Source organism: Heteronotia binoei, chromosome 2 (genome assembly GCF_032191835.1).
Source record: "Heteronotia binoei isolate CCM8104 ecotype False Entrance Well chromosome 2, APGP_CSIRO_Hbin_v1, whole genome shotgun sequence".
Classification (NCBI taxonomy): domain Eukaryota; kingdom Metazoa; phylum Chordata; class Lepidosauria; order Squamata; family Gekkonidae; genus Heteronotia; species Heteronotia binoei.
In genome coordinates this window covers 193,061,076-193,081,936 of record NC_083224.1, presented here as the reverse complement: position 1 = coordinate 193,081,936, position 20,861 = coordinate 193,061,076, and positions in this window count along the sequence as shown.

The window sequence follows — 20,861 nt, the reverse complement described above, 5'->3', positions numbered from 1 at the left end:
ATGGAAAATCAGCTACGTTTGAGAGGAGTACCTGAGGAAGAGAATGATGATTTGAAAGGATATATAACAAACATAATCGCAGAATTCTTAGAAGAAGACCCTGATAAGACTAAAAGCATGTATGATCACATGTATAGAGTCAACTCGTTATATGCCAAAAAAAATAACTTACCAAGAGATGTGGTTGTAAGATTCATGACAAAGGAAATGGTGGGAAGGATTATGAAGAGAAACTTTGAACAATCATTGATAGTAAGAGGTAGCAGAGTGAGAATTATGAAGGAGCTACCGAAAGAAGTGATAAATGACAGGAGAACATATAAAAAGTTGACAGAAAAATTGAAAGACAATGGCACAAGGTATAGATGGATAATCCCCGAGGGTGTGAGCTTTGAACTTCAGGGGAAGAGAGTCACGATCACAAATGCCCGAGAACTGAGGAGATTTTTTGAAGAAAATAAAGAATTTGCACCATGATGGATTACAAACTATTGTCTTGGAATGTTAATGGACTAAATTCACCACAAAAAAGAAGGGCAACTTTTCATTGGATTAAAAAGCAAAATTGTAATATAATTTGTTTGCAAGAAGTCCACATTAAACAAAAGGATTATAAATTTTTATGGAACAAACAATTGGGAAGGGAATTTTTTTCGTTAGCTGACCAGAAAAAAAGGGGAGTAGTTTTTTATATTAAACAAGACCTGGAGCCAAAATTGGTATTTAAAGATAAGGATGGAAGATTTGTAGCAGTGGAAATAACATCAAATGGGAAAAAAACGCTGTTATTGGGACTATATGCACCTAATGGTGCAAAAGATGTTTTTTTTAAAGACATTACACAACAACTAGATGAGTTGACCTACGATCAAATACTCTTAATGGGAGATTTTAATGGAACAGTTGAGAACTCATTGGATAGATCCGGAGGGGAAAAAAATAGTGGAAAAGAAGGAAAATTGCCAAAGTCTTTTTTTGAATTAGTAAAACAGGAAAATTTGGAGGACATATGGAGAAAGTTTAACCCTGAAGTGCGGGACTATACTTTTTTTTCTGCAAGACATAAGACATTTTCTAGAATTGACATGCTATGGGGAACCAGAGATTTAGGCCTCATAACAAGAAAGATAGAGATTTTGCCTAAAATTGGCACTGACCATAACCCAATAATGTGGATTACAAAACTGTCCAAAAGATTGAGAAGATGGAGATTGAATGAAGACTTGCTACAGAACAAAGAAACAGTGACTTTCCTAGGAAAAGAAACTAAAGAATTTTTCCAAGTGAATGATAAAGAAGATATCGATTTTCAGACGGTCTGGGATGCTTATAAAGCAGTAATGAGAGGGTTGCTGATTACTTTGAACAATAAAGATAAAAGGGAAAAAGAAAAACAACTACTGGATATTCAAAATGAAATAAAGAAAAAAGAAAGAGAGCTGAGGAAAAGACCAGGGAAAAAGAAAATTCTAAGGGAAATTTCAATATTGCAAACGCAACTAAGACATTTATTAAACAAAGAAGTAGAATGGAATTTGAAAAGGCTCCAGCAAAAATCGTTTGAAGGAGCAAATAAGACGGGGAAATACTTGGCGTGGCAGCTGAAAAAAAAAGAGGGAAAATAAAATAATTAATAGAATTGTGATAGATGAAAGAGACGTAGTTACTCAAGAGGGAATAAAAAGAGAATTTTTTAAGTATTATGCCAAGCTGTTTAAAGGTGCTGAAGTAAAGAGAAAAAAGATAGATGAATATCTACAGAAAATAAAAATTGAGCCATTAACTGAGAATATGAGAAAAATTTTGAATGACCCAATTGAAAAAATAGAAATTGAGGCAGCAATCAACGTGATGAAAAATGATAAAGCTCCCGGGCCAGACGGTTATACAGCCAAGTATTTTAAAATGTTTAAAGATGAATTAATACCAAAATTACAGAAGCTGATGAATGCAATAAGAGTCAAAGGGAAGGTACCAAATACATGGAAAGAAGCTGTTATTTCTTTGATACCTAAAGAAGAAAGAGATGTTACAAATGTGAAAAATTACAGACCAATTTCACTTTTGAACAATGATTATAAAATATTTACAAGAATTCTGGCAGAACGTCTTAAGCAATATTTGATAAATTTTATAAAAGAGGACCAAGCCGGTTTTCTTCCCAAAAGACAAATAAGAGACAATATTAGAACTGTTGTAAATATTGTAGAATATTATGAAAGACATCCAGAAAAGGAAGTAGCGCTATTCTTTGCGGATGCAGAAAAAGCATTTGACAATTTAAATTGGGACTTTATGTTTGCAGTGATGGAAAAAATGGAGCTTGGAGAAAGTTTTATGAGAATGATAAAGGCAATATATTCTGAACAAAGTGCAAGGCTGTGCATCAACGCAGATCTTACAGATGAAATGAAAATTAGTAAAGGTACCAGACAAGGCTGCCCGCTTTCGCCATTGCTGTTTATAATGACTCTTGAAATTTTACTAATGCAGATTCAAGAAGAAAAAGATTTAGAAGGACTACAAATAAAAGGATTTACCTATAAATACAGAGCATTTGCAGATGATATAATGTTTATAAATGAAAATCCTTTACAAGTTACACCTTTGTTGTTAATGAGAATACAAGAGTTTGGGGAGTTGGCGGGACTTTATATAAACAAAGAAAAATCAAAAATCTTATGTAAGAATATGCAGAAAAATAGACAACAAGAACTACAAAGACTAACGGGTTGTGAAGTTACCTCTAAGGTAAAATACCTAGGGGTAGAGATAACAATGAAAAATATTGATTTGTTTAAGAACAATTATGAAAAGCTATGGCGTAAAATAGAAGAAGATATGCTAAAGTGGAACAAGCTCAATTTGTCACTGTTGGGTAGAATAGCTGCAGTAAAAATGAATATTTTACCAAGGATTATGTATCTGTTTCAAACCATCCCCATTGTGAAAGATGCTAAGCAATTTGATAAATGGCGAAGAAAAATTTCGGAATTCGTGTGGGCCGGGAGGAAATCTAGAATTAAAATGAAAGTCCTGATAGATGCGAAAGAGAGAGGTGGATTCCAATTACCAGATTTGAAACTGTATCATGAAGCAATTTGTTTAGTATGGTTAAAAGAATGGATAACGTTATTAAATAAAAAACTTCTAATGTTAGAAGGCCATGGAAAAAAATTCGGCTGGCATGCATATTTGTACTATGAAAAAAAGAAGATGGACGGTCTTTTCTCTCACCATTATATAAGGAGTAGCTTATTAAATGTGTGGATAAAGTACAAGAAATATGGTGATGAGAGGAGACCTTTATGGATAGTGCCGGCTGAAGTGATAAAGTTAACGGCCAAAACAGTCAAGGAAAAACAACTATCATACAACCAGTTACTAAAAATACAAAGCGGGAAAATAGAATTGAAAACTGCAGAAGAACTAAACTATAAATATGATTGGTTTCAAATGCAACAAATAAAAAGTTTGATGGAGAATGATATCAAAGCTGAAGGAATAAGGAAAGAACAAACAGAAATGGAAAGAGTTCTGCTTGGAGATAATGAGAAATTAATTTCAAAAGTGTACAAATTACTTTTACAATGGGCTACAGAAGATGAAGTAGTGAAATCTCAAATGATAAAATGGGCAATTAATGTAAATAAAGAAATAAAGATGGAATCTTGGGAATATCTGTGGAAAAATTCCATGAAACTCGCAACATGTCATAGTATTAAAGAGAACTGTTTTAAGATGATGTATAGATGGTATATGACTCCAAAAAAATTAGCAAAGATGAACAATAAGATGCCAGATAGGTGCTGGAAATGTAAAAAGCATGAAGGTTCTTTCTACCATATGTGGTGGACTTGTGAAAGAGCTAAAATGTTTTGGCAAATGATTCAACAAGAGATATCTAAGATCCTGGGATATGAATTCAATAAAGAGGCAGAGACTTTTCTGCTGGGATTACAAATGGAAAAATTTCCAAAAGAAGATAGAACATTAATATGGTACTTGCTCTCAGCTGCTAGGACATTGTATGCGCAGTTGTGGAAGCAAGAAAAAATACCAGAAAAATGGGACTGGATTATGAAAGTTATGTCATGGAGTGAAATGGACAAATTAACAAGAAAATTAAGAGACTGTGATTTAGAACTTTTTAACCAAGAGTGGAAGAAATTCAGAAGATATGTAGAGAAAGAGTGGAAAATAAAAGGACATTGGACAATTTTTGAGGATTAAGATTTTTAAGATAACAATATAACTCTTGAAGGGGGTTCTTCTTCCCTATGTTTCTTTTTTGTTTCGTTTTTTTTCTTGATAGTTAAGGGTACCTTTAATATCTGTTTTTTTAAAGAAAATAACACTGGCGGGGGTCAAGTAATTGGGGGAGGGGTGGGAGAAAGTAAGATGTGGGGTAGAATGATGGTCTTTTTCTTAATATATATTAAGCTTTTTATAAGTTGTAGTTATAGTTCTACTACCATATGTTACTAATAAAATTGTTTATTCATGAACTCTCTGCTCACGACCTGAATTCGATTCTGGCAGAAGCTGGATTCAGGTCGCTGGCCCAAGGTTGACTCAGCCTTCCATCCTTCCGAGGTCGGTCAATTGAATACCCAGCTTGCTGGGGGTGGGGGAGTGTAAAAGACTGGGGAAGGCAATGGCCAACCACCCCGTAAAAAGTCTGCCGTGAAAACATTGTGAAAGCAGCGTCGCCCCAGAGTCGGAAACGACTGGTGCTTGCACAGGGGACCTTTTCTTCCCTTTCCTGGTCACAAGAGTAGATTCTGCAACCCTGACCGAAGTGCTCTCTGGGGTACATGCGGGGAAAGGCAGTCCCTAAGGCATGCAGGTCCCTGGTCATATAGGGCTTTAAAGGTAATCACCAGCACCTTGAAGCGATTCTGGTAAGCAATAGGCAGCCTTTACATTCTGAATAAATCTTTGTTGGTCTTAAAGGTGCTCCCGAACTCCTATTTTGTGCAATAGAACTAAGTTGGATTCCAGTGGCACCTTTAAGTTCAACAAAGTTTTGAGTATAAGCTTTTGTGTGTATCTGAAGAAGGGTGCACACACATGAAAGCTTATACCCAGAATTTATAGCATTGGAAAAAGTGCAGAAAAGGGCAATTAGAATGATTAAAGGTTTGGAACACTTTCCTTATGAAGAAAGGTTAAAACGCTTGGGGCTCTTTAGCTTGGAGAAACGTCGACTGCGGGGTGACATGATAGAGGTTTACAAGATAATGCATGGGATGGAGAAGGTAGAGAAGGAAGTCCTTCTCTCCCTTTCTCACAATACAAGAACTCATGGGCATTCGATGAAATTGCTGAGCAGTCAAGTTAAAACGGATAAAAGGAAGTACTTCTATTATATACTTCTAGTATATATATTTGTGTGTGTGTGTATTCACACACATATATTGGCCACTGTGTGACACAGAGTGTTGGACTGGATGAGCCATTGGCCTGATCCAACATGGCTTATCTTCTGTTCTTATGTGACACAGAGTGTTGGACTGGATGGGCATTGGCCTGATCCAACATGGCTTCTCTTATGTTCTTATGTGACACAGAGTGTTGGACTGGATGGGCCATTGGCCTGATCCAACACGGCTTCTCTGATGTTCTTATGTGACTCAGAGTGTTGGACTGGATGGGCATTGGCCTGATCCAACACAGCTTCTCTTATGTGAAACAGAGTGTTGGACTGGAGGGGCCACTGGCCTGATCCAACATGGCTTCTCTTATGTTCTTATGTGACACAGAGTGTTGGACTGGATGGGCCATTGGCCTGATCCAACATGGCTTCTCTTATGTTCTTATGTGACACAGAGTGTTGGACTGGATGGGCCATTGGCCTGATCCAACATGGCTTCTCTTATGTTCTTATGTGACACAAAGTGTTGGACTGGATGGGCCATTGGCCTGATCCAACACGGCTTCTCTTATGTTCTTATGGGACACAGAGTGTTGGACTGGAGGGGCCACTGGCCTGATCCAACATGGCTTCTCTTATGTTCTTATGTGACACAGAGTGTTGGACTGGATGGGCATTGGCCTGATCCAACAGGGCTTCTCTTATGTTCTTATGTGACACAGAGTGTTGGACTGGAGGGGCCACTGGCCTGATCTAACATGACTTCTCTTATGTTCTTATGTGACACAGAGTGTTGGACTGGATGGGCATTGGCCTGATCCAATATGGCTTCTCTTATGTTCTTATGTGACACATTGTGTTGGACTGGATGGGCCACTGGCCTGATCCAACAGGGCTTCTCTTATGTTCTTATGTGACTCAGAGTGGTGGACTGGATGGGCTATTGGCCTGATCCAACATGGCTTCTCTTATGTTCTTATGTGACACAGAGTGTTGGACTGGATGGACCATTGGCCTGATTCAACACGGCTTCTCTTATGTTCTTATGTGACACAGAGTGTTGGACTGGAGGGGCCACTGGCCTGATCCAACATGGCTTCTCTTATGTTCTTATGTGACACAGAGTGTTAGACTGGATGGGCATTGGCCTGATCCAACATAGCTTCTCTTATGTTCTTATGTGACACAGAGTGTTGGACTGGAGGGGCCACTGGCCTGATCCAACATGGCTTCTCTTATGTTCTTATGTGACACAGAGTGTTGGACTGGATGGGCCATTGGCCTGATCCAACATGGCTTCTCTTATGTTCTTATGTGACACAGAGTGTTGGACTGGATGGGCCATTGGCCTGATCCAACATGGCTTCTCTTATGTTCTTATGTGACACAAAGTGTTGGACTGGATGGGCCATTGGCCTGATCCAACACGGCTTCTCTTATGTTCTTATGGGACACAGAGTGTTGGACTGGAGGGGCCACTGGCCTGATCCAACATGGCTTCTCTTATGTTCTTATGTGACACAGAGTGTTGGACTGGATGGGCATTGGCCTGATCCAACAGGGCTTCTCTTATGTTCTTATGTGACACAGAGTGTTGGACTGGATGGGCATTGGCCTGATCCAACATGGCTTCTCTTATGTTCTTATGTGACACATTGTGTTGGACTGGATGGGCCACTGGCCTGATCCAACAGGGCTTCTCTTATGTTCTTATGTGACTCAGAGTGTTGGACTGGATGGGCTATTGGCCTGATCCAACATGGCTTCTCTTATGTTCTTATGTGACACAGAGTGTTGGACTGGATGGACCATTGGCCTGATTCAACACGGCTTCTCTTATGTTCTTATGTGACACAGAGTGTTGGACTGGAGGGGCCACTGGCCTGATCCAACATGGCTTCACTTATGTTCTTATGTGACTCAGAGTGTTGGACTGGATGGGCTATTGGCCTGATCCAACATGGCTTCTCTTATGTTCTTATGTGACACAGAGTGTTGGACTGGATGGGCCATTGGCCTGATTCAACACGGCTTCTCTTATGTTCTTATGTGACACAGAGTGTTGGACTGGAGGGGCCACTGGCCTGATCCAACATGGCTTCTCTTATGTTCTTATGTGACACAGAGTGTTAGACTGGATGGGCATTGGCCTGATCCAACATAGCTTCTCTTATGTTCTTATGTGACACAGAGTGTTGGACTGGAGGGGCCACTGGCCTGATCCAACATGGCTTCTCTTATGTTCTTATGTGACACAGAGTGTTGGACTGGAGGGGCCACTGGCCTGATCTAACATGGCTTCTCTTATGTTCTTATGTGACACAGAGTGTTGGACTGGTTGGGCATTGGCCTGATCCAACATGGCTTCTCTTATGTTCTTATGTGACACATTGTGTTGGACTGGATGGGCCACTGGCCTGATCCAACAGGGCTTCTCTTATGTTCTTATGTGACACAGAGTGTTGGACTGGATGGGCCACTGGCCTGATCCAACATGGCTTCTCTTATGTTCTTATGTGACACAGAGTGTTGGACTGGAGGGGCCACTGGCCTGATCTAACATGGCTTCTCTTATGTTCTTATGTGACACAGAGTATTGGACTGGTTGGGCATTGGCCTGATCCAACATGGCTTCTCTTATGTTCTTATGTGACACATTGTGTTGGATTGGATGGGCCACTGGCCTGATCCAACAGGGCTTCTCTTATGTTCTTATGTGACACAGAGTGTTGGACTGGATGGGCCATTGGCCTGATCCAACAGGGTTTCTCTTATGTTCTTATGTGACACAGAGTGTTGGACTGGATGGGCCACTGGCCTGATCCAACAGGGCTTCTCTTATGTTCTTATGTGACACAGAGTGTTGGACTGGATGGGCCACTGGCCTGATCCAACAGGGCTTCTCTTCTGTTCTTATGTGACACAGAGTGTTGGACTGGATGGGCCATTGGCCTGATCCAACATGGTTTCTCTTATGTTCTTATGTGACACAGAGTGTTGGACTGGATGGGCCATTGGCCTGATCCAACAGGGTTTCTCTTATGTTCTTATGTGACACAGAGTGTTGGACTGGATGGGCCATTGGCCTGATCCAACAGGGTTTCTCTTATGTTCTTATGTGACACAGAGTGTTGGTCTGGATGGGCCATTGGCTTGATCCAACATGACTTCTCTTATGTTCTTATGTGACACAGAGTGTTGGACTGGATGGGCCATTGGCCTGATCCAACAGGGCTTCTCTTATGTTCTTATGTGACACAGAGTGTTGGACTGGATGGGCCATTGGCTTGATCCAACATGACTTCTCTTATGTTCTTATGTGACACAGAGTGTTGGACTGGATGGGCCATTGGCCTGATCCAACAGGGCTTCTCTTATGTTCTTATGTGACACAGAGTGTTGGACTGGATGGGCCATTGGCTTGATCCAACATGACTTCTCTTATGTTCTTATGTGACACAGAGTGTTGGACTGGATGGGCCATTGGCTTGATCCAACATGACTTCTCTTATGTTCTTATGTGACACAGAGTGTTGGACTGGATGGGCCATTGGCCTGATCCAACAGGGCTTCTCTTATGTTCTTATGTGACACAGAGTGTTGGACTGGATGGGCCATTGGCTTGATCCAACATGACTTCTCTTATGTTCTTATTTGTCCGAGACTGGTGGAGGACAGAGAACCCAGGTGGGCTAAGCTGGTTCAAGGTGACAGCGTTACCTCCCCGCACCCAGGTCTCCGTCATATATGCCAGGTCCAGCTGCTGCTCCAAGAGAAAATCTCGCAGAGTAGTGATCTTATTATTGATGGACCTGGCATTAAGCAACAGCAGTGTCAGAGATGGGATCTTCCTAGCCCCACAACCAACATGCCTCGGGATGCGACGTAGGTGGGAAAGGGCCCGAGCATTTCCATATCTCTGGCCCCTTCCTTGTCTTCGCACTCTATGCCCAACGCCATACCTTCCTTGCCCTCAACGACCGGTATCGCCGACCCTAACATGGCCTCCCCAGCATAGCGCCATTAGGCCAGGCAATGACCCTGCTAACAATTCACTGCCACAGGAGGTGGTGGCGGCCACAAGTATAGCCACCTTCAAGAGGGGTTTAGATAAAAATATGGAGCAGAGGTCCATCAGTGGCTATTAGCCACAGTGTGTGTGTATGTATAAAATTTTTTGCCACTGTGTGACACAGAGTGTTGGACTGGATGGGCCACTGGCCTGATCCAACAGGGCTTCTCTTATGTTCTTATGTGACACAGAGTGTTGGACTGGATGGGCCATTGGCCTGATCCAACATGGCTTCTCTTATGTTCTTATGTGACACAGTGTGTTGGACTGGATGGGCCGTTGGCGTGATCCAACATGGCTTCTCTTAGGTTCTTATTTCCTCTGCCCATTTTCCTCCTATACCCGCTCCCCATCGACCCGTGACAATCACAATCTACCCTTCTCACTCTCCCAACAACAATGCACTACCTAGCAAAAACCATGTTACAGTCTATACTAAAAACCTAATTTGATCCCATTAATATATACAATAATTAATTAATCAGTTTCCACAGCCAAATTTCCCAAGTTAAAATCTATCTTATCAATGAACTAACTAACCACTAAAAATTCCACTTTACTCAATGAATAAAGATAAACTTTAACACAATCAATAAATAATCACAATCTGTAGAACTAACAATAGCTTACATTAATGGTCACAAAAAATAAGCTTACGTGTGCATCTGAATACGCTTGCGTGTGTATCTGAAGAAGTGTGCACGCACACAAAAGCTTATACCGAGATTAAACTTAAAAGGAGCCAAACTTTTTTCTATTGTTCCCTTTGAATCATCTTTCTTCCTCCTACAGTAAAAAGCTGCAGATATTTTACCTTTCCTCATAAAGCTGGAACGCTAAGCAGCAAACCAATTTTTCAGCAAAATTACGATTCCCAGGGATCTTGGGGGGAAGTCACTACCAACCGTTAACCCAGCTGAAAGCTGGAAGATGATGCTATTGGATTTATATCCCATCCTATATTCTGAATCTCAACATCTCAGAGTGGCCTACAATCTCCTTCCCCCCACTCCCCACAACAGACAGCCTGTGAGGAAGGTGGAGCTGAGAGAGCTCTCCCAGAAGCTGCCTTTTCAAGGACAGAGGCTCAGAGCGGCCTACAATCTCCTTTCCCTTCTTCCCCCACAACAGACACCCTGTGGGGCAGGTGGGGCTGAGAGAGCTCTCCCAGAAGCTGCCCTTTCAAGGACAGAGTTTCAGAGCGGCTTACAATCTCCTTTCCCTTCCTCCCCCACAACAGACACCCTGTGAGGCAGGTGGGGCTGAGAGAGCTCTCACAGCAGCTACCAGAGCTATGGCTGATCCAAGGCCATTCCAGCAGGTGCAAGTGGAGGAGTGGGGAATCAAACCCAGTTCTCCCAGATAAGAGTCCGTGCACTTAACCACTATACCAAACTGGCTCTAGGTGTGATTGGTCAGATCACACTGCTGCTGAATCCCTACACCTATCTACTGGGGGGGGAAGTCCTACTGATTTCATTGGGATTTATGTCTAAGCAAGGGTGGATTCTACCAGGAGCTCCTCTGCATATTAGGCCACACCCCTTGACATAGCCAATCCGAGAACTTACAGGGCTCTTAATACAGGGCTTAGTGTAAGCTCCAGAAGGATTGGTTACATCAAGGGTGTGTGGCCTAATATGCAAAGCAGCTCCTGCTAGAATTCCACCTCTGCGTCCAAGGATGCATGCAGAGCACTGCATCGTGAGCATTTGCGACGGAGGCGAAACTCCTTCCCTGTTGCGCCCCATGACCTACCTATCGAGAATCCTCTCGGCAGCGACCTGGCCGGGCGAAAGGGCACAGGAGGGTTCTGTGCTCTGGAGAAGCTGGCGGGGTCACCGGGAGGCAGAACCGCCTGGATGTCTTTGGGAAAAACACAAGAAGGATCAGCCCTGGGCAGAGGTGGGTCTTCTTCATCCTCACAGACCTGACAACCTTGACATCCCACTAAGTAAAACATTGACTATAAATAACGACAGCGAACAGCCCAGGAAAAGGCTGGATGGAGGCTGCATGAAGAAGAACTGCAGATTTATACCTCGCCCTTCTCCCTGAATCAGAGACTCAGAGCGGGTTACAATATCTTCTCCCCGCACAACAGACACCCTGTGAGGCGGGTGGGGCTGAGAGAGCTCTCCCAGAAGCTGCCCTTTCATAGACAGAGTTTCAGAGCAGCCTACAATCTCCTTTCCCTTCCTCCCCCACAACAGACACCCTGTGAGGTGGGTGGGGCTGAGCGGGCTCTCACAGCAGCTGCCCTTTCATGGACAGAGTCTCAGTGCGGCCTACAATCTCCTTTCCCTTCCTCCCCGACAACAGACACCTTGTGAGGCGGGTGGGGCTGAGAGGGCTCTCACAACAGCTGCCCTTTTATGGACAGAGTCTCAGAGTGGCCTACAATCTCCTTTCCCTTCCTCCCCCACAACAGACACCTTGTGAGGCGGGTGGGGCTGAGAGGGCTCTCACAACAGCTGCCCTTTCATGGACAGAGTCTCAGAGCGGCCTACAATCTCCTTTCCCTTCCTCCCCGACAACAAACACCCTGTGAGGTGGGTGGGGCTGAGAGAGCTCTCCCAGAAGCTGCCCTTTCATGGACAGAGTTTCAGAGCAGCCTACAATCTCCTTTCCCTTCCTCCCCCACAACAGACACCCTGTGAGGTGGGTGGGGCTGAGAGAGCTCTCCCAGAAGCTGCCCTTTCATGGACAGAGTCTCAGAGCAACCTACAATCTCCTTTCCCTTCGTCCAGGGGCCCAAACTGGATCTCAACATCTAGACCCCGAAATGAGAGAGACGACACTCCTTGGTTTCATTTCTGGTGGGGAGGCTCTGCACACCTGAACAAGTTATCAAATCCTCTGGTTAGGGGCTGTGCCACTTGGAGGGCTGTACCACACCTAGCATGATGTGGGAGTAGGGTTGGCAAGTCCCCCACGGCCTCCAGCAAGTGACATCATCGCGCCGGCGGAAGTATACCATCATGCCTGCAACATCGTGCACCGGCCGCTCTAGCAGCATCCGGGAAACCTCTATGCTTTCCCCAGACAATCTAGCAATTCGGGAGGGGAAACTCTATGGTACCACAGTATGGTACCATAGAGGTTTCCTCCCGAATTGCTAGAACGTTTCCTCCCCAAATGCTAGAGCGTCTGGGAAAACCATAGAGTTTTCCCGGAAGCTCCAAGAGCGGCCGGCGTGCGATGTTACCGGCATGATGATGTCATTTCCAAGTGACATAATTGCACTGGCAATGTCAGGGGGGGATCCCCCCACCAGTCCAATGTGGTCCGGCGGGTTGGGAACCTCTAGGGCAGGAGAACCCCCACCCGTCCCGGGAACTCGGCAGCCCTATGTGGGAGCAAAACAGATCCCCATCAGAGGAGTGGGTCACGTACCTGGTTTGGGGGGCTTGCTGGGTGGCACAGGGGGCACTTTCGGGGGGGTGTCACCCGCAGTCCAGCTGACTCCGACTCCACCTTGCGAAGGCTGGGCTTTCCCTGTCAAAAGCCAAAGGAAGAGGAGGAGGGCTTTTTGTTAGCGAATTTTTGCAAGAAAACTTGCATTAGGACAAGAAGAACTGATTCGGGGAGGTTTTCTTTTTTGGCGGGGCCACTGCCAATGCGTTACCATTTCTGGCAGTTTGGTGTAGTGGTTAAGTGTGCGGACTCTTATCTGGGAGAACCGGGTTTGATTCCCCACTCCTCCAATTGCAGCTGCTGGAATGGCCTTGGGTCAGCCATAGCTCTGGCAGAGGTTGTCCTTGAAAGGGCAGCTGCTGTGAGAGCCCTCTCCAGCCCCACCCACCGCACAGGGTGTCTGTTGTGAGGGGAGAAGACATAGGAGATTGTAAGCCACTCTGAGTCTCTGATTCAGGGAAAAGGGCGGGATATAAATCTGCAATTCTTCTTCTTCTTCTTCTTCTGCCAGCAGAGGAGGCAGACAGTCCACCAAGAATGCTTGGGGGGCTCTTTAGCTTGGAGAAACGTCGACTGCGGGGTGACACGATAGAGGTTTACAAGACTATGACCGTTTTTGCACCCAGCTTACCAGGCGGTCACATTCCTGTTCTCTCCGCAGCGTCCGTCGGATTTCCCATTATCTGCGCCGGAGTTACAGGAAGTGCCGCGGCTTTTGCACAGCAAACGTAAACTGGGTTTTAGCGGTTGACATTTGCTACGCAAAAGCCGCGGCACTTCCTGTAACTTCGGCGCAGATAATGGGAAATCCGACGGACGCTGCGGAGAGAGCAGAAATGTGACCCCGTGGTAAGCTGTGTGCGAAAACGGTCAATGTATAGGATGGAGAAAGCAGAGAAAGAAGTCCTTTTCTCCCTTTCTCACAATACAAGAACTCGTGGGCATTCAATGAAATTGCTGAGCAGTCGGGTTAGAACGGATAAAAGGAAGTCCTTCACCCAAAGGGTGATTAACACGTGGAATTCACTGCCACAGGAGGTGGCAGCGGCTACAAGCATAGCCATCTTCAAGAGGGGATTGGATAAAAATATGGAGCAGAGGTCCGTCAGTGGCTATTAGCCACAGGGTACAGATGGAACTCTCTGTCTGGGGCAGTGATGCTCTGTATTCTTGGTGCTTGGGAGGGGCAACAATGGGAGGGCTTCTACTGTCCTGGACACCCTAATGGATCTCCTGATGGCCCCTGGGTTTTGGCCCCTGTGTGATACAGAGTGTTGGACTAGATGGGCCATTGGCCTGATCCAACATGGCTTCTCTTAGGTTCTTATTTCTGGGGCAGTGATGCTCTGTATTCTTGGTGCTTGGGAGGGGCAACAGTGGGAGGGCTTCTAGTGTCCTGGCCCCACAGGTGAACCTCCTGATGGCACCTGGTTTTCTTGACCACTGTGTGACACAGAGTGTTGGACTGGATGGGCCATTGGCCTGATCCAACATGGCTTCTCTTATGTTCTTAAGAGCCCTCCTGGCTGCTATTGTTCCATTTGCAACAGTTTAGTTCTCAGAGAATCATGGAGCCAGACTCACCTCTGGGCATCTTTGTCTGCCTGATCTCAGCCTCATCTGGGAAAACAGATAAAAAACAAGCATGAAAAAGATGGAGAGACAAAAGGCCTATCTGTTCCCACTCCAGACCTTAAATGTCAGGGGCAAAATCTCCATCTCTGAGCAAACCCCCAGCTTCCCAAGCCCCCGGTTCTAAAACAGACAAAAAGGATCTGAATGCGAGTTCTGGACGTGGACATGATATACAGCTTATTAACAAACTAAATGTCAATCAGTCTGCACATTAAAAATCAAAATCACCTTTTTGAAAAGAGCCAGCGTTGTTCCATGTAGGTCTCGGCAGCCAGAGGAATTTCAAGAAGAAGAAATTGGATTTATATCCCACCCTGTACTCTGAATCTCAGAGCCTCAAAGTGGCTTACAATCTCCTATATCTTCTCCCCCCACAACAGACACCCTGTGAGGTGGGTGGGACTGAGAGAGCTCTCTCAGAAGCTCCCCTTTCAAGGACAGAGTCTCAGAGCAGCCTACAGTCTTCTTTCCCTTCCTCCCTCACAGCAGACACCCTTTGAGGTGGGTGGGGCTGAGAGAGTTCTCCCAGAAGCTGCCCTTTCAAGGACAGAGTCTCAGAGCGGCCTACAGTCTCCTTTCCCTTCCTCCCTCACAGCAGACACCCTTTGAGCTGGGTGGGGCTGAGAGAGCGCTCCCAGAAGCTGCCCTTTTAAGGACAGAGTCTCAGTGCAGCCTACAGTCTCCTTTCCCTTCCTCCCTCACAACAGACACCCTGTGAGGTACGTGGGTCTGAGAGAGCTCTCTCGGAAGCTGCCCTTTCAAGGACAACTCCTACGAGAGCTATGGCTGACCCAAGGTCATTCCAGCAGGTGCAAGTGAAGGAGTGGGGAATCAAACCCGGTTCTCCCAGATAAGATTCTGTGCACTTAACCCCCACCAAACTGAAGGGGTTGAATTTGCAAAAAGTATATATTCTGTTGTGTCCTAGGTTCAAATGGAGAACTGTTACTTTTGGAGGGAACTGTTACTTTTGGAGGGAAGCTGAACAAGCCAAGTTTGTACTCCACACCAGGGTTCCAGAGAAGGCCTAAGCGTGCCCAATCAGGGGAAGGATTGAAACATAAGTAGCCAATCAACATCTAGGCTCATACTGTACCCTGATAGGCCCTTAGGCCTCTGTAAATAGCCAATCCATGTACATAGTTAAGGTCCAATCAGAAGGGGGCAAGAATTGTATAAAGGAGCGGAGGTTTGAATAGAGCTCAGTCTGTGTTGGTGTTCCTAAAGTAAAGCTTGCTGAAATCACTCTCCGACTCTGGTCTCTTACTGCGTCGACCCCAGTACTTTACATATTCCTTTGGGGGAATCTTTCTTGGCACCTTGAATAAAATTCACCCAAGCTATACTTGGCTAAAGGAAGGGAAACAGAAAACGTGGCTGCAGTTTAGAAACTGAGCAAGGGTGATTCTGTTTCCCAATTACAAAATATATAGGAAAAAACTACATAACATTGATGTCTTATTATGTTTGTGCTTTAACTCAGCATTTAAAATGCAACATTTGAAAGTCTATATTTTATTTTATTTTACTTTCTTTATATGCAATTCTACTCCCCTGTGGGGACCCAGATTGGTTTATTATCTTCTCCCAGTCTCCAAATTCCATGGCAGAAGTGGGATTCGAACCCAGCTCTCCCAAATCCTCGTCTGACACTATGATCACTACCTCATGCGGATATATTTTATAGCATTCAATATTGACCCTGTACAGCTTATTAATGGCAGCAAAGACATCAATAGCTTCTCTCTGGAAGTCCGACACAACACCTTCAGTCTCATTATGGCTCTCAAAAATATGGGATCAATTAATTATGGGGAAAAAATCACAGACCAAATAGCCCAACTGGATATTTACCCTACATCTACTTCTTTTGAAGAAAAATGGTTCCCACTTCTCCCATAATGAGAATATTTCAGCTCACAATGCAACTCAACTTATAAGCAAATTCTTTCTCTCTGGATCTTTGATTAGGATTTATTAGTAATCTTATTTATATCTTACTTCTTTTATGATTTTTTTCTGTTATTTTTAGTTTACTTTCTTTCTCATTTTATATTTCTTTCATTATCATTTTCATCATTATCATCAGATTTGGGGTGCAGTCAGACAGCACCACAGATTCAGTTTTTTTGGGGAAAAAATATTTTGAGTATTATTTTGGTTAGTGAACTTGGTTACACGAAGTAAACTTTTACTCCTGACGATATCATTATGTTGAATTTTTCTAGTTATATTATATAGGATATATTGTGTTGATATGCTCAGTAATTTATATTGGAGGTTGTTTCTCCTTATATCTATTCTGTATTGTCTTGTATTCTGCGGGACTGCCTTTCTCCACATACTCCCCAGAGAGCACTGCGTTCGGGGACAAAAAAAAATCTATTGTCCATTCCTGGACCAAAGGAGGCTAGGCTGCGTTTGATGCAAGCTAGGGCCTTCTCGGTAGCAGCACCAGAATTGTGGAATGCTCTCCCGGAAGCCATGAGGGCCCTGTGGGATCTCTCTACTTTCCGCAGGGCCTGTAAGACCGAATTGTTTCGACAGGCCTTTGATATCTAACCGGGAGAGAGAGCTGCCACCTGACATCATATAGAGTTCTTGGTGATCGTCTGGAAAGAAGAACCCGCCTATATCGTAAATTGTAGCGATACAGCACCATGAAACGGTTTTTTAAAAAATTTAAAATTGTAAGTATGATTTATTGGTTTTTAACTCGTGAAAATGAATGTTGTGAGCTGCCCTGAGCCTGCTCGCAGAGAGGGCGGGATAGAAATTTAATGTAATAAATAAATAAATAAATAAATAAATAAATTGTCATTAGGGTTTGTAGAATCTTTCGGGCTCAAGTGCCGTGTTCTACTGGAGAAAGTTCTCCTTCCAGACGTTTCGTTCTCGGCTGCGGAGAACATCCTCAGTGGCGTTGCAGCCGGAGCAGGCGCTCAGACCTTCTTGGCTGCTGTGCATTGAGCCCAAAAGATTCTACAAACCCTAATGATGTTACCAGCCGTGAAAACCTGAAATCTTTGATAAATAAATTGTCAATATAGCTAACCAATAAACTCTCTGAAAACTTAAAATCTTTCTCTCTCAGCCTCCACAATCTTAAAGGGGTTGTTGTCAGGATAAAATGGGAGAAGGGATTCAAATGAAATCAATTGCAATCACTACAATTTATTATTTTTAGAATTCGGTGGTGGGGGGGAATGGAGCTGCCTGACAACATACAACAACCCTTGAATTTGTCCTGGAAAGTTGAAAAGTTTGTGAATGTTCCAAGACGCCACTGCAGCTTTGCCAACAGGGGGCTCGCCGGCCACTAGGGTTGCAAATCCTAAGGAGGGGGTAGGGGATCCCCCAAATTCGAGCCCCTCCCCTCCCTTCAGAGTCATCAGAAAGTGGGTGGGGGGGATGTCTGCTGGGCACTCCATTGTTCCCTATGGAGAACAACTCCCATAGGGTGTAATGGAGAACTGATCTGTGGCTATATAGGGCTCTGGTGGGGGGGCTGTTTTCTGAGGTAGAAGCACCAAAATTGCAGCCTAGCATTCAGTGCCTCTCCCCAAAATACCCTCCAAGTTTCAAAAGGATTGGACCAGGGGGTCCAATTCTATGAGCCCCAAAAGAAGGTGCCCCTATCCTCCATTATTTCCAATGGAGGGAAGGCATTTAAGAAGAAGATGATGATGAAGATATTGGATTTATATCCCACCCTCCACTCCGAAGAGTCTCAGAGCGGCTTGCAATCTCCTTTCCCTTCCTCCCCCACAACAGACACCCTTGTGAGGTGGGTGGGGCTGCAGAGGGCTCTCACAGCAGCTGCCCTTTCAAGGACAACCTCTGCCAGAGCTACGGCTGACCCAAGGCCATTCCAGCAGGTGCAAGTGGAGGAGTGGGGAATCAAACCCGGTTCTCCCAGATAAGAGTCCGCACACTTAACCACTACACCAAACTGGCTCTCCATTTAAAAGGTTTGCGGTCCCTTTCAATGAGATGGCCAAAACTCCCTTTGGAGTTCAATGATGCTTTTCAAACCCTTTGCTCCTGGCTCCACCCCCAATGTCTCCTGGCTCCACCCCCAGTCTCCTGGCTCCGCCCCCAAAGTCCCCAGATATTTCTTGAATTGGACGTGGCAACCCTACCAGCCACAGAGAACATCCAATTTTAACTCCTTCCTGAGCAACTGCGTTTTTGTGCCTGGGAGGGCAAAAATAACTTTGGAGATGAGGATAGATCCAGGTGGGCAGTCATGTTGGTTTGAAGCAGTGGGACAAAGCAGGAGTCAAGTGGCACCTTTAAGACCAGCCAAGGTTTCTTTAGAACATACGTAAGCTTTTCGTGTGCTCTCTAAGCACACTTCATCAGACAAGAGGATCAGGTATCGATGATGAGGGGAAACAGTGGAGGAATACAAGGGCAGGCGTAGAGAAACTCGACAGTGCGGAACCAGCCTCAGCTCACCTTCAGGGTTCATGTACACCTCTTCCGGTTCATCCTCCACCATGTATTCATTCTCAAGCACGCTGGCTGCAGGGGTCTGAGCCAGTGGGAGAGGCGGAAGAGGCGGAAGGGCTGCTTGCGTTTGGCTCCGTGGAGGCAGCAAGGGCTTCTTGGCTCGCTCTGTGACAACTGCTGCGTAGAAGAAGAAGATATTGGATTTATATCCCGCCCTCCACTCCGAAGAGTCTCAGAGCGGCTCACAATCTCCTTTACCTTCCTCCCCCACAACAGACACCCTGTGAGGTAGATGAAGATACTGGATTTATATCCCGCCCTCCACTCCGAAGAGTCTCAGAGCGGCTCACAATCTCCTTTCCCTTCCTCCCCCACAACAGACTCCCTGTGAGGTAGATGAAGATATTGGATTTATATCCCGCCCTCCACTCCGAAGAGTCTCAGAGCGGCTCACAATCTCCTTTCCCTTCCTCCCCCACAACAGACACCCTGTGAGGTAGATGAAGATATTGGATTTATATCCCGCCCTCCACTCCGAAGAGTCTCAGAGCGGCTCACAATCTCCTTTCCCTTCCTCCCCCACAACAGACACCCTGTGAGGTAGATGAAGATATTGGATTTATATCCCGCCCTCCACTCCGAAGAGTCTCAGAGCGGCTCACAATCTCCTTTCCCTTCCTCCCCCACAACAGACACCCTGTGAGGTAGATGAAGATATTGGATTTATATCCCGCCCTCCACTCCGAAGAGTCTCAGAGCGGCTCACAATCTCCTTTCCCTTCCTCCCCCACAACAGACACCCTGTGAGGTAGATGAAGATATTGGATTTATATCCCGCCCTCCACTCCGAAGAGTCTCAGAGCGGCTCACAATCTCCTTTCCCTTCCTCCCCCACAACAGACACCCTGTGAGGTAGATGAAGATATTGGATTTATATCCCGCCCTCCACTCCGAAGAGTCTCAGAGCGGCTCACAATCTCCTTTCCCTTCCTCCCCCACAACAGACACCCTGTGAGGTAGATGAAGATATTGGATTTATATCCCGCCCTCCACTCCGAAGAGTCTCAGAGCGGCTCACAATCTCCTTTACCTTCCTCCCCCACAACAGACACCCTGTGAGGTAGATGAAGATATTAGATTTATATCCCGCCCTCCACTCCGAAGAGTCTCAGAGCGGCTCACAATCTCCTTTCTCTTCCTCCCCCACAACAGACACCCTGTGAGGTGGGTGGGGCTGGAGAGGGCTCTCACAGCAGCTGCCCTTTCAAGGACGACCTCTGCCAGAGCTATGGCTGACCCAAGGCCATCCCAGCAGGTGCAAGTGGAGGAGTGGGGAATCAAACCCGGTTCTCCCAGATAAGAGTCCGCACACTTAACCACTACACCAAACTGGCTCTCTACACCAAACTAGACAGAAGAGCACAGATGGAATCAACAGTCCGTTTAACTCCGCTCTGCACTCCGCTGTACTCCGCTCTGAGCCCCCAATGGCGGAATGGGCAGAATATAAATAAACAAATAATAATCAATAGGAAATTCTAGAACGTAAATCATTGGTGCGCCAATCTAGGTTGGGATAGCCAATCCCCAGGTGGGGGCGGGGGATCCCCTGGTTTGGAGTCTCTCCCCCCACTTCAGGGTCGTCAGAAAGTGGGAGGGGAGGGAAATGTCTGCTGGACACTCCATGATTCCCATGGAGATTGGTTCCCATAGGGTATAATGGAGAATTGACCGGTGGGTATCTGGGGCTCTGGGGGAGGCTGTTTTTTAAAGTAGATGCACCAGATTTTCAGCATAGCATCCACTGCCTCTCCTCAAAAGACCCTCCAAGTTTCAAAAAGATTGAACCAGGGGGTTCAATTCTATGAGCCCGAAAAGAAGGTGTCCCTATCCTTCATTATTTCC